This window comes from Hypanus sabinus, chromosome 10 (genome assembly GCF_030144855.1).
Source record: "Hypanus sabinus isolate sHypSab1 chromosome 10, sHypSab1.hap1, whole genome shotgun sequence".
NCBI classification, from domain to species: Eukaryota; Metazoa; Chordata; class Chondrichthyes; order Myliobatiformes; family Dasyatidae; genus Hypanus; species Hypanus sabinus.
This window is the reverse complement of record NC_082715.1, coordinates 145,176,208-145,187,674: the sequence shown is the minus strand read 5'-3', so window position 1 is coordinate 145,187,674 and position 11,467 is coordinate 145,176,208. Positions and strand designations below refer to the sequence as shown.

General features: G+C 39.9%; 1 pseudogene; it reads right to left on the bottom strand.

Annotated features, from left to right (window-relative positions):
* Positions 1-839: 839 nt before the first annotated feature.
* LOC132400373 (immunoglobulin lambda-1 light chain-like) lies at positions 840-6,386 on the bottom strand (annotated as a pseudogene).
* Positions 6,387-11,467: the final 5,081 nt, after the last annotated feature.

Here is an 11,467-nt window from a genome sequence, read left to right as displayed (position 1 = left end):
TTCACGAGGTTAATTCCTGGGATGTCTGGACTGTCTTACGCCGAGAGGTTAGAGAGACTGGGTTGTACACGCTGGAATTAATGAGATTGAGAGGGGATCTGATTGAAACATATAAGATTATTAAGGGATTGGACAAGATAGAGGCAGGAAATATGTTCCAGATGCTGGGAGAGTCCAGTACCAGAGGGCATGGTATGAGAATAAGGGGTAGGTCATTTAGGACACAGTTAAGGAAAAACTTCTTCTCCCGCTGCTGACACAGGATACAGAAGCCCGTGTCTCCCTGAATATGACCAGCTGTAGTAAAACCATTTCCATGAAGAATACAATGCTAAAATTGGAAATTGAATATACGCACGATGTTCAAATAAAGGCGGTATCAGGATTTCTTTTATTATTTATGTAAATTTCGCTGACAAGTAATTACACCACTTGTTCTGATGTAGCCATAGTGAATATGATTTCTTCAGGAAGAAAATATACCCAAGTACTAGCACAATGTCTATTTTGTCTATTTTATTTCATGGATGGCCAAAGTTTGATCACGTTCACTATCTACGCAAACGTTTGAAAAATGATGCTCTTGTCGGTAATATTGATCAAGGCAAAAACGCCACAGGAGATCGCATAGATTTTAATTACTTCGGGATAAAATTACATGGACGATATGAATTTCAGAACGAATGCTGTTTAAGAACGTCCACCAGGACGCAATGCCTGTTTTCTCCCGGTTGAAAAATGTGTCAGCGACAATCGCAAATTTAACATCTGTAGCTGAAATTCGTTTGTTTTATTTTTAAGAAACAGCCTCTAAACATGTTGTATTACATACAGCTGGATCACGCGATTTTTGTTTGATATGGGGTTGCCTGAGTCTCATGTTTATCCACGCAGGAGTAACGCTCGTGTGAGTTCCAGTCTGAGGCTGGCAGAGTCATGTAACTGCTCGCACTGAACGTGTTGTCGGCGTCCTGCTGGATCCGGCCGGTCTCAACGCCATTCCTTCTCGTACTGCCGTCCACAGTCCACTCGATATTCACAGCGGCCGGATTAAACCCGCTCACTAAACACACCAGTGTGGCGGTGCCCTGTCCCCGAATTTCATCCGCAGATGGTCGGAGGACGGATACGGCGGGTTTTCGCGGACCTGTAAATAGAAAGAAGTGCAGGGAGATGAGTTATTAATTGATATAAATTAGAATCAAACTTTGTCTTTTTTCAATTATTTTAGAACCATAAAGGTCAGAACGCATGAGAACCCGGGCACAACTGAATCTCATTAATGTGTTTTGATCTTCCACAAATGCATCAAAGGCAATATATATCATGAACACTAGAAATAGCTACAAAGTAAAGGAAAAAGAGGGTTTTTCATAATAGCAAAATTCAAAGCAATAAAATAACAAATTTCGATGGAATGGCAAAAGAAAATCCGACTGGAGAAGCTTCGCTGACAGAAACCTCTATTCGTGAAATACTCTCTAATATACGTAATTCATACTTTATATATCCCATGGTACACCGATCCAATCTGATGTAACTATATATAGTTAACATCGTGACAGATTATTGCCATGGTCCATGGTGTTAAATCGTAAAGACTTTAATCATAGAACCAATAAGAAACCCCGAAAGGGATATGGCAAAGCGCGTGGCAAAACTCCGAAATGTCGTCGCAGCTATTCAGGTAAAAAGCAAGAGATATGGCGGTGGATTTGATTGACATGCTGTGTCTTTGTCTCTCCTCGGAGATTGCGCGATTCGTCGCAGTAAAGGAGGGAATGTGATTGGCTAAAAATCATGGAAATATTGTAATGGGAATAAATAATACCAGTTAAAGTTTTCTACCTGGATTTTTTAGTTTTTAGTCTCACAATTAATTCCGAAAGGGTTGTTTGGACCGGGGTGATACACACTGAAGGAAAATCCGTTAACAACTCTCAGAGGTCTATGAAATCCAGAAGATGTGGACATCTGAGTCAATGTATTCATAATGATTTTTTTTCAATGATTTGAAAAGTTGAACCCATTCACACAATAAGATATCAAGACTACAGAACGAAATTTACAAAGAAATCGTTTTACGGTAGTATCTCGGAGGAAAACGCGGCGAAAAGTCAGAAATGCTAAGGAGCGATTTTCCAGTGTTTCAGACCTCAGAGTTGTTATTCAAGGAAAAATCACTTACTGAAGTAATGAGGAGGTATCCAAAAATTAGATACCCAGTGGCCTGCGGGTTTGGAGAGATTGAAATGTAAACAAAACAGGTGGGCTGAGTGATAATTTGTTATCAAAGCTGAGACATTTACACTGAGACGGCGCAGAAGTTCAAACACACTGGAGAGGCCGAGGTGGGCTTTGGGGCGGCATCTTGCTGAAGGCAAATTGGGTAGAAGTTAGAACGGAGCACCAGAATCTTGATGACTTCCGGTTAATAGGTATAGAACAAGAGGAGCGCAAGTAAGGTGAAAAGATCAAGTTGAGAAAACAAAACTCGAAATTAGGCATTAAGGGAAATTAAACCTAAGTGACAGTAGTTGCTATGACGAGGGAGAAGGAGCTTGGGAGGCTGAAAGATCTGAAGTTAGATAAGTCGACAAACTAGATGGACTGCACTCCAGAATTCTGAAGGCGGTAACTGGATAGATTAGACAGGCATTAGTAACGATCTTTCAAGAATGGGCCAATGGGTCCGCTGGACAAGAAAATCACAAATATTACTCCACACTCTCAGAAGAGAGGGACGCAAAATGCAGGAAATTATGGGACAGTTAGTCTGACGTCAATCAGTTTCTTAGTAAACATATCGATGTTTAATCGAAATTTAAACACATTGAGATTGCTAGAATCCATTAGTAAGGAGGAAATTTCTCGGTACTTGGTGGCATCCGATAAAATAAGCCGTGATCAGCATGGTTCCCTTAAGGGGAAATTTAGTTATTAAATCTGCTGAGATTCCTTGAGAAAATACCAGGCAGGATATACAAATACGAATCAGTGGATGTTATTGACTTGGATTTTCAGAAGACCATTGACAAAGTGTGACACATCAGGCTGCTTAACACGATAAGAGCATAAGCTATCACAGGCATAGACGGAGCATTTGCTGACCGGCAGGAGAAAAGCATGAGGATAATCTGTTCTGGTTGGCTACCGGTGACTAGTGGTGTTCTGCAAGGATGGGTGTTGAGTCTGCTACGTTTCATGCTGGAAGGTAATGATCTGAACGACGGGATTTACGGATTTGTGGACACGTTTGCGGATGATGCAAAGACAGGTGGAGGAGTAGGCAGTGTTGAGGCAGTAGGAGTCCGCGGAATGATCCTGACGGATCAGATGAATGGGCAAAGAAGTGACAGATGGAGTACAGTGTAGGAAATTGCATTGCCGTGGACTATGGTAGAAGGAATAAAGGTACAGTCTTCTCCTAACCGGAGACCGAATTCAGAAATCGGAGGTGCAAGGAGACTCGGAAGTCATCCTGCAGGATTCCCAAAATGTTAACTTGCAGGCAAAAGCAAAGTTAGTATTCATTTCGAGATGAGTAGAATATAAAAGCATGGATGTAATGCTAAGGTTTTAAAAGGCAATAGCCAGAGCAGATTTAGAGTATAGTGAGCAGTTCTGGACCACATATCAAAGAAAGGATGTGCTGACAAAAGCAGGCTTACAGGAAAGATGCCGACAATGAAAGAGTTAAAGTATACGGAGCATTTGATGGCCCTGGGCTTGTGCACGCTGGATTTCAGAAGAATGATTGGGGCGGGGGGGGGGGGTAGAGGTAGAGGATGAAGTCTCATTAACCTACCGAATACTTCTATCTATCTATTTATTTATCTATCTATCCATTTATCTATCTATCTATCTATCTATTTATTTATTTATTTATTTATTTATTTATTTATTTATTTATCCATTTATTTATTTATTTATTTATTTATTTATTTATCTATCTATCTATCTATCTATCTATCTATCTATCTATCTATCTATCTATCTATCTATCTATTTATTTATCTATCTATTTATTTATTTATTTATTTATTCATTTATTCATTTATTCATTTATTCATTCATTCATTCATTCATTTATTTATCTATTTATTTATCTATCTATTTATTTATTTATCTATCTATCTATCTATTTATCTATCTATCTATCTATTTATTTATCTATCTATCTATCTATCTATCTATCTATCTATCTATCTATCTATCTATCTATTTATTTATTTATTTATTTATTTATTCATTCATTCATTCATTCATTCATTTATTTATTCATCTATTTATTTATTTATTCATCTATCTATCTATCTATCTATCTATCTATCTATCTATTTATTTATTTATTTATTTATTTATTCATTTATTCATTTATTCATTCATTTATTCATTCATTCATTCATTCATTCATTCATTCATTCATCCATTTATTTATTTATTTATTTATCTATCTATCTATCTATCTATTTATCTATCTATCTATCTATCTATCTATCTATCTATCTATCTATCTATCTATCTATCTATCTATCTATCTATTTATTTATTTATTTATTCATTCATTCATTCATTCATTCATTCATTCATTTATTTATCCATCTATCTATTTATTTATTTATCTATTTATTTATTTATTTATTTATTTATTTATTTATTTATCTATCTATCTATTTATTTATTTATCTATCTATCTATTTATCTATCTATCTATCTATCTATCTATCTATCTATCTATCTATCTATCTATCTATCTATCTATTTATTTATTTATTTATTTATTTATTTATGTATCTATCTATCTATCTATTTATTTATTTATTTATTATTTTTTAAGGAGAATTACATAAACTGAAGAGAATATTAGAATAGTGAAAAATTAACTCTCCCCCCCTTAGATCCTTATCGAATACTGAAAGAGCTAGACTGAGTGCAAGTGGGAGGATGCTTCCTATATTCCGAGAGGCCAGACCCGAAAGAAAATCCTTTGAATATACGGACAGCCCTTTAGAACAGAGATAGGGAGGATTTGATTTATCCGTAAAGTGGTGAATCTGTAGAATTTAGTCCCAAAGGAGGCTGTGGATACCAAGTCTTTGGGTTTACTTAAAACGGAGTTTTATAGTCTCTTGATTAGCAAACGGCATCAAAGGTTATGGGGAGAAGTCAGGAGAATGAGCTTGGGAGAAAATATACCAGCGACGATCAAACGATGGAGCAGACTCGTGGGGTCGTATTCCCTAATTCTGTGCCTCTGTTTTACCGCCTGAAGGAAATAGAAGTTCCCTATTGCAATTCGGTAACATGCAGAGCTCGGCTCTTGTCCGTATTAAGCTTCCGGTTCAGGACAAAGTTTATTGTCAGTCAACTGAATACATGGATACGGTCAAACGTAACAACGTTTTAGGAGACCAAGGTGCACAACATAATACACACAAAGTAAAGTAAAATTAGCAGCAATTTATATTTTTTTTAAAATAACAAAATATATTCCAGACGTTTGGCATTCAGATCCTTTAACTAAACACGACCTCACATCGGTTGTCTAGTGTAAGTCCAAACTGTTGGGAATATATTTTAATGCATCTGTTCCCTGGGAACCTTTTAAGAAACACTTGCTAACGGCACGAAGCATCAATTAACGAAACTATTTTAAAAATGTTATGGCAATGAACTGAAGTTGTTTTGAAGATAGTTTTCAGCTAAATTCAGTAACCCTACCAAACAAACAGGATGCATACGCGCTAGATTTCTACCTGCCATATTATAAAGTTACAATGAGAAGCGTCCTGTAAGCCGGGTCGAAGCATCAGGATTGATAATATTATTCCAAGGTTCAAACGAATAAAAAAACAAACAAAATCAAACGGTGATTAGACCCCAACAAATATTTACTTTCAGTTGAAATTCAGTTTGGTTCCTCTCCCAAAGGTGAATATGTCCGTGCTAACATCCCCAGCACCACAATAATAATCGACGGCGTCCTCCCATTGCACGTTGGTGATGGATAAATGTATTTGGTTGCTCGATGACTCTACGGAACCGATGAATCGATCTGGAATTCCCGATCCTGTTGTGGAGCTTCCATGCAACACAAAAACTGGGGCGCCGCCGGGTTTCGCATGAACCAGCTCGTGTAGTAGCTGTCGATGCTACCCCCCTGACATGGTACAACTGATTTTCACGGTTCTACCCGGAGTCGCTGATACGGACGAAGACTGAGTCAAAGTCATCTCCGGGTTTGCAGCTGGGGAAAGTAACAAATAATTATTTTAAACCCTTAAGTACCAACACAACATAAAGGACAGTATAAAGGTTGAAGTATTGTACCTAATGAGCAAACAGGACGCAAACGCGGAAAGAACCAGGACCCATTCAGCCATGGTGAAGCTGATAAGAATCAGAAGTCAAAGGCTATCGGACACAAGTCCTGTTCAGGGCTTTCGAAGCTGCTCCTTAAGAACTGTGGAAGACTGCAAAGCCACTGAAATATATATTGATGCAGATCTCTACTCACGAATGAATTGGGTCTTGATTTCAGGAATTGGCGGGGCAACTATGTAAACGATGCTGGGTTCGGGAGGGTTGAGAAATTCAAGTTCAGTGGAGGGGACGTCACCAACAACCTATCCTGGCCCAACCACGTAGATGTCACGGCAAAGAGCGCTCACTAGCGCTCTAACTTTGACTTCAGCAATCTTTATCGATGAATTCCGTCTGGATGCATCACGGCTGGGCATGGTGTCTGCTCTGCTGGTAATTAAAATAAACTAAAGAGAGTTGCGCATAGAGCTCAGCACATCACGGAAGGCAACTCCTCTCCATGGATTCTGTGTACACTTTTGCTGCCTCGGCAAATCAGCCAATATAGGCAAAGACGTCAACCATCACGGACATTCTCTCACCTCCCCCATCCGATCAGGCAGAAGATTCAAAACCCTTAAAGGCACATACCACCAGGCTCAAGGACAGCGTCTGTCTCGGTGTTATGTGATCACTGAATGTTTCCCTACTGTGATCAGACAGACTCTTGGCCTGACAATCTACGTCGATATGCCCTTACACCTTACTGCCTACCTGTACTGCACTTTCCCTGTAACTGTAACACTTTATTCTGCTCGCTTGTGCTATCTCAATGCACTGATGAACTGATCTGCATGAATGACCTGCAAAACAGTTTGTTCTCTGCATGTGACAACATTTAAGCAATTTGAAAATTTACCAACTTATGACCGATTCACAGGTTCACTGTCACTGACATTTGCTCAATTCCACACAGCCTTAAACTACACCCCCCACATACAAATGCATAGGGGACGCATAAACCAACAGTGTATCAAAATGGGAAGAAGCGACTGAAGTACTGTGGGCTTGAGTTTGCCATGGGCGGAAATAGGTCCGGGGAGAATTGCTGCATCTTACCAGAAATACGAAGCGATTAATGGACAACAGGCGAACAGAAAGACTAGCTTACAACGAATTGATTATTGCGAGAATACAGAAATGTTATAAGGAAAGCTGAGAAGGAAAGTATCATCAGTAAAATCCACAGAATATCGTGTTAAACTGTTCGGGTAAAAGCTTTCCTGTGTTACATGTTATACGCTTATAACGTCAACGTAGTACGCCTTGTTGATTAACTGCCACAATGCATTTAATGTGTTGGCTGCACAGATGAGCTGAAATGCCAGTGATGGTGGACAGACAATGCAACTGTTTAGCGTTTCACTGAGGGTGGCGGGAACGAAGGGAGTGCCATAGTGGAATACGATAATTGGAAAATCGATTTAAAAAGTTTCCGATTTTCAGCGGAAGTTTCTCCACTTGAGCATATAGATTTTAAGAAAGAGGATGTGCTGGAGCTTTTGGAAAGCATCAACTTGTAGAAGTTGCCGGGACCGGACAAAATGTACCACCGGCTACTGTAGGAGGCGAGGGAGAAAATTGCTTAGCCTCTGGTGATGAATTTTGCATCATCAATCGGGAAGGGGGAAGTTCAGGAGGACAGGCGGTTTGCGGATGTTGTTACGTTATTGAAGAAAAGGAGAAGTGACAGACCAGGAAATTATAGACCAGCGAGTCTTACATCAGTGCTTGGTAAGATGATGGAGAAAAGCCCTAGAGGCAGGATTTTTGATGTATAATATGATTAGGAGTCGTCGGCACGCATTTCTAAAGGCCAGGTGGTGCCTTACGAGTCTGATTGAATTCTTTTTGAGGATGTGACTAAACGCATTGATGAAGGAAGAACGGTAGATGTAGTGTATATGGATTTCAGCAAGACATTTGATAAGGTACCCTTTGCAAGGCTTATAGAGAAAGTAAGGAAGCATGGGATCCATGGGGACACTACTTTGTGGATCTAGAACTGGCTTGCCCACAGAAGGTAAAGTACGGTTGTAAACGGGTCATATTCTGCATGGAGGATGGTCACCAGTGGAGTGCCTCAAGGATCTGTTCTGGGACCCTTACTCTTCGTGATTTTTGTAAATAATTTGGATGAAGTAGTGGAGGGATGGGTTAGTAAGTTTGCAGATGACACAAATGTTGGAGGTGCTGTGGATAGTGTGGAGGATTGTCAGAGATTACCGAGAGACATTGATAAGATGCAAAACGGAGCTGAGAAGTGGCAGATGGAGTTCAACCCAGATAAGTGTGAGGTGGTTATTTTGGTAGGTCAAATAGGATGGCAGCATATCGTATTAATGTTATAACTTTTGGCAGTGTGGAGCATCAGAGGGATTTTGGGGTCCGAGTCCATAGGATACTCAAAGTAACTGTGCAGGTTGACTCTGTGGTTAGGAAGGCGGATGGTATATTGGCCTTCATCAATCGTGGAATTGCATTTATGAGCCGAGGGGTATGTTGCAGATATATTGGACCCTGGTCAGACCCGATTTGGAGTACTGTGCTCAGTTCTGGTCGCCTCACTACAGAAAGGATGTGGAAGCCATTGAAAGGGTGCAGAGTAGATTTACTAGGGTGTTGCCTGGATTGGGGAGCATCCTTATAAGAATAGGTTGAGTGAAGTCGGCCTTTTCTCCTTGGAGCGAAGGACGATGAGAGGTGATCTGATAGAGGTGCACAAGATGATGAGAGGCATTGACCATGTGGATAGCCAGAGTCTTTTTCCCAGGGCTGAAATGGTTGCCAGAAGAGGACACATGTTTAAGGTTGCTGGGGAGTAGGTACAGACGAGATGTCAGGGGTACGTTTTTTACTCAGAGAGTGGTGAGTACGTGGAATGGGCTGCCGGCAATGGTGGTGGAGGCGGATACGATGGGGTCTTTTAAGAATGTTCTAGATAGGTACATGGAGCTTAGCAAAATAGAGCGCTATAGGTAAGCCTAGTAATTTGTAAAGTAGGGACGTGTGCGGCACAACTTTGTGGGCCGAAGGGCCTGTATTGTGCTGTAGGTTTTCTAAGTTTCTATGTTTCTATGTAAATTTTGTTTAAAACGCAGAGAGCTGTGAAGGATTGCATTAGCGTATCCTGTCGAATGTTCGCCATTACACGGAAATTATCCTACAAACTCGAGCGCCAAATGTCAGCTGCAGCAATTATCGCCCGAGTTCTCTCGGTAATATTTCCCGATGATATTTGCATGATATCAGTTTGAAAAAGATAACATTCATTCTGGAGTAATGACTCGAATGAATCCATTTTGGGTAATTGATGCAGAGCACAGTCGCTGCTATATTATGTGTTCAGTGCCCGGTTCTTCCATTCTCTGAAGCAAATATGGGTATCAAGTGATGCAACAGTTCCACCTACTGGCGTAAATGACGAACCAATATAATGTGACATTCACTATGTGCTACACTGCAGACATTTGAATATGGAGATCATTTGATGTTTTGAATTGCCATTTCTCTTGATGCAGATATGGAATCACATGGCATTGAGGGAGACTGGGTCCAGGAATCAAATGGATCGTCATGAAAATAAAAACTTTTTGTTCAGTAATATCCTCCTGGCACGTCACATTTAGGATACGAAGTAGGCCCCTCGGCCCTCCTGCCTGATACTCTGATAAATAAAAATGCAGCTGATTCCAAAGGAATCTCCGCCTCTAATCGCTTCTTAGTGTCCTTTGGGTGGTGCGAGAACACGTCATTCGAAAATAGCCCAAAATATTTAACGAGCACCTCACAGACCTTGACCCAATTTTTTAGTTTTAAGTATAATTTCAAATAATCATGAACGTGCAATTATGTTAAACAGCCTTTGTTTCGTTGGATGCAGGTTGCCCTAATACCTTGCCAGGATTCATATACCACAGGAGAATTTTGTTTTATTGTTTTTCAGACCACCTCTTCCTCTCCGTGCCCTGAAAATTGGCCATTCATCTTCATTTCTTTGTATTAAACATTCATTATCAACGAATCCTTGAGCATTTTATCATCTTCCTGTCCTTCCTGAATGCGACGTTACCTTTAACATTCTAGTCCCAATCCAAATAGTCCAGCAGGCAAGCCTCTATAATATCTGTCCGTCCATGCTTATTTACCTGTATTTCCGCTTTCAGCTAGCTGCTTTCTGTGAAATGTCCTGTGCTCTTTCATATACAGTCAGTGGTAATTTTATTCGAGGTTAAGAGAATGATACAAAAGCAAATTAAAAAAAAAATAAAATAATTAATGAGCGAGCTCAAGGTAGAATGGCCAAACTGGTTGAAGCCGACAGAAAGGCGACAGTAGCTCAATTAACCACGCGTTACACCAGGTCTGTGCAGAAGAGCATTTCTGAACGCACAATACGTCGAACCTCGAAGTGAATAAGCTGTAGGAGGAGAGGACCACAAACATAAACTCACGAGGCACATTATTGTATGAAAATCGCACGAGACTCGCAATTTCTAAGATATTCAAGGCACCCCGTCTGGAACAAACATTCATACCACGCTCAAAATAATTTAGATCACATTTCTTCCACATTCGGATGTTTGGTCTGAACAACAGCTGCTGCTCTTGTCTGCATGTTCATTAACTTGCTGCTTTATGACTGACTGATTAGATATTTGCATGAAGGAACCGATGTGCAGGCGTACCTAATAAAGTGACCACTAATGCTTGTTCTTCAGCGTTTTCAAGACAAGGCTTGGTTATTGTGCAGCGCGGTCCAATTATACCTATGAAAGAATGTAGGTTGAGCATTACTGGTATGGACACAGGTTACAAGGTAACAGATCAACGACTTGGAGGCTTGCCACATGATAGCCAATTAATACAACCAATAGGAGGAGGTGATTGCATTTCCAAATGTCTGCAAAACGGAATTACAATTATATAGCTCTTTTGTGCCTCTTGCGATTCCTAAATCACATAAACCAGACCGTAGCAATTCATCTCACTTCCTCTGTTGATTTGTAGGGTATGTTACGCTTTTCACAAACAGGTGATAATATTGTTGGCATGTCTTTTAAAAGTCCCTATACGAAACAAAACCAAAAATAGATATGGA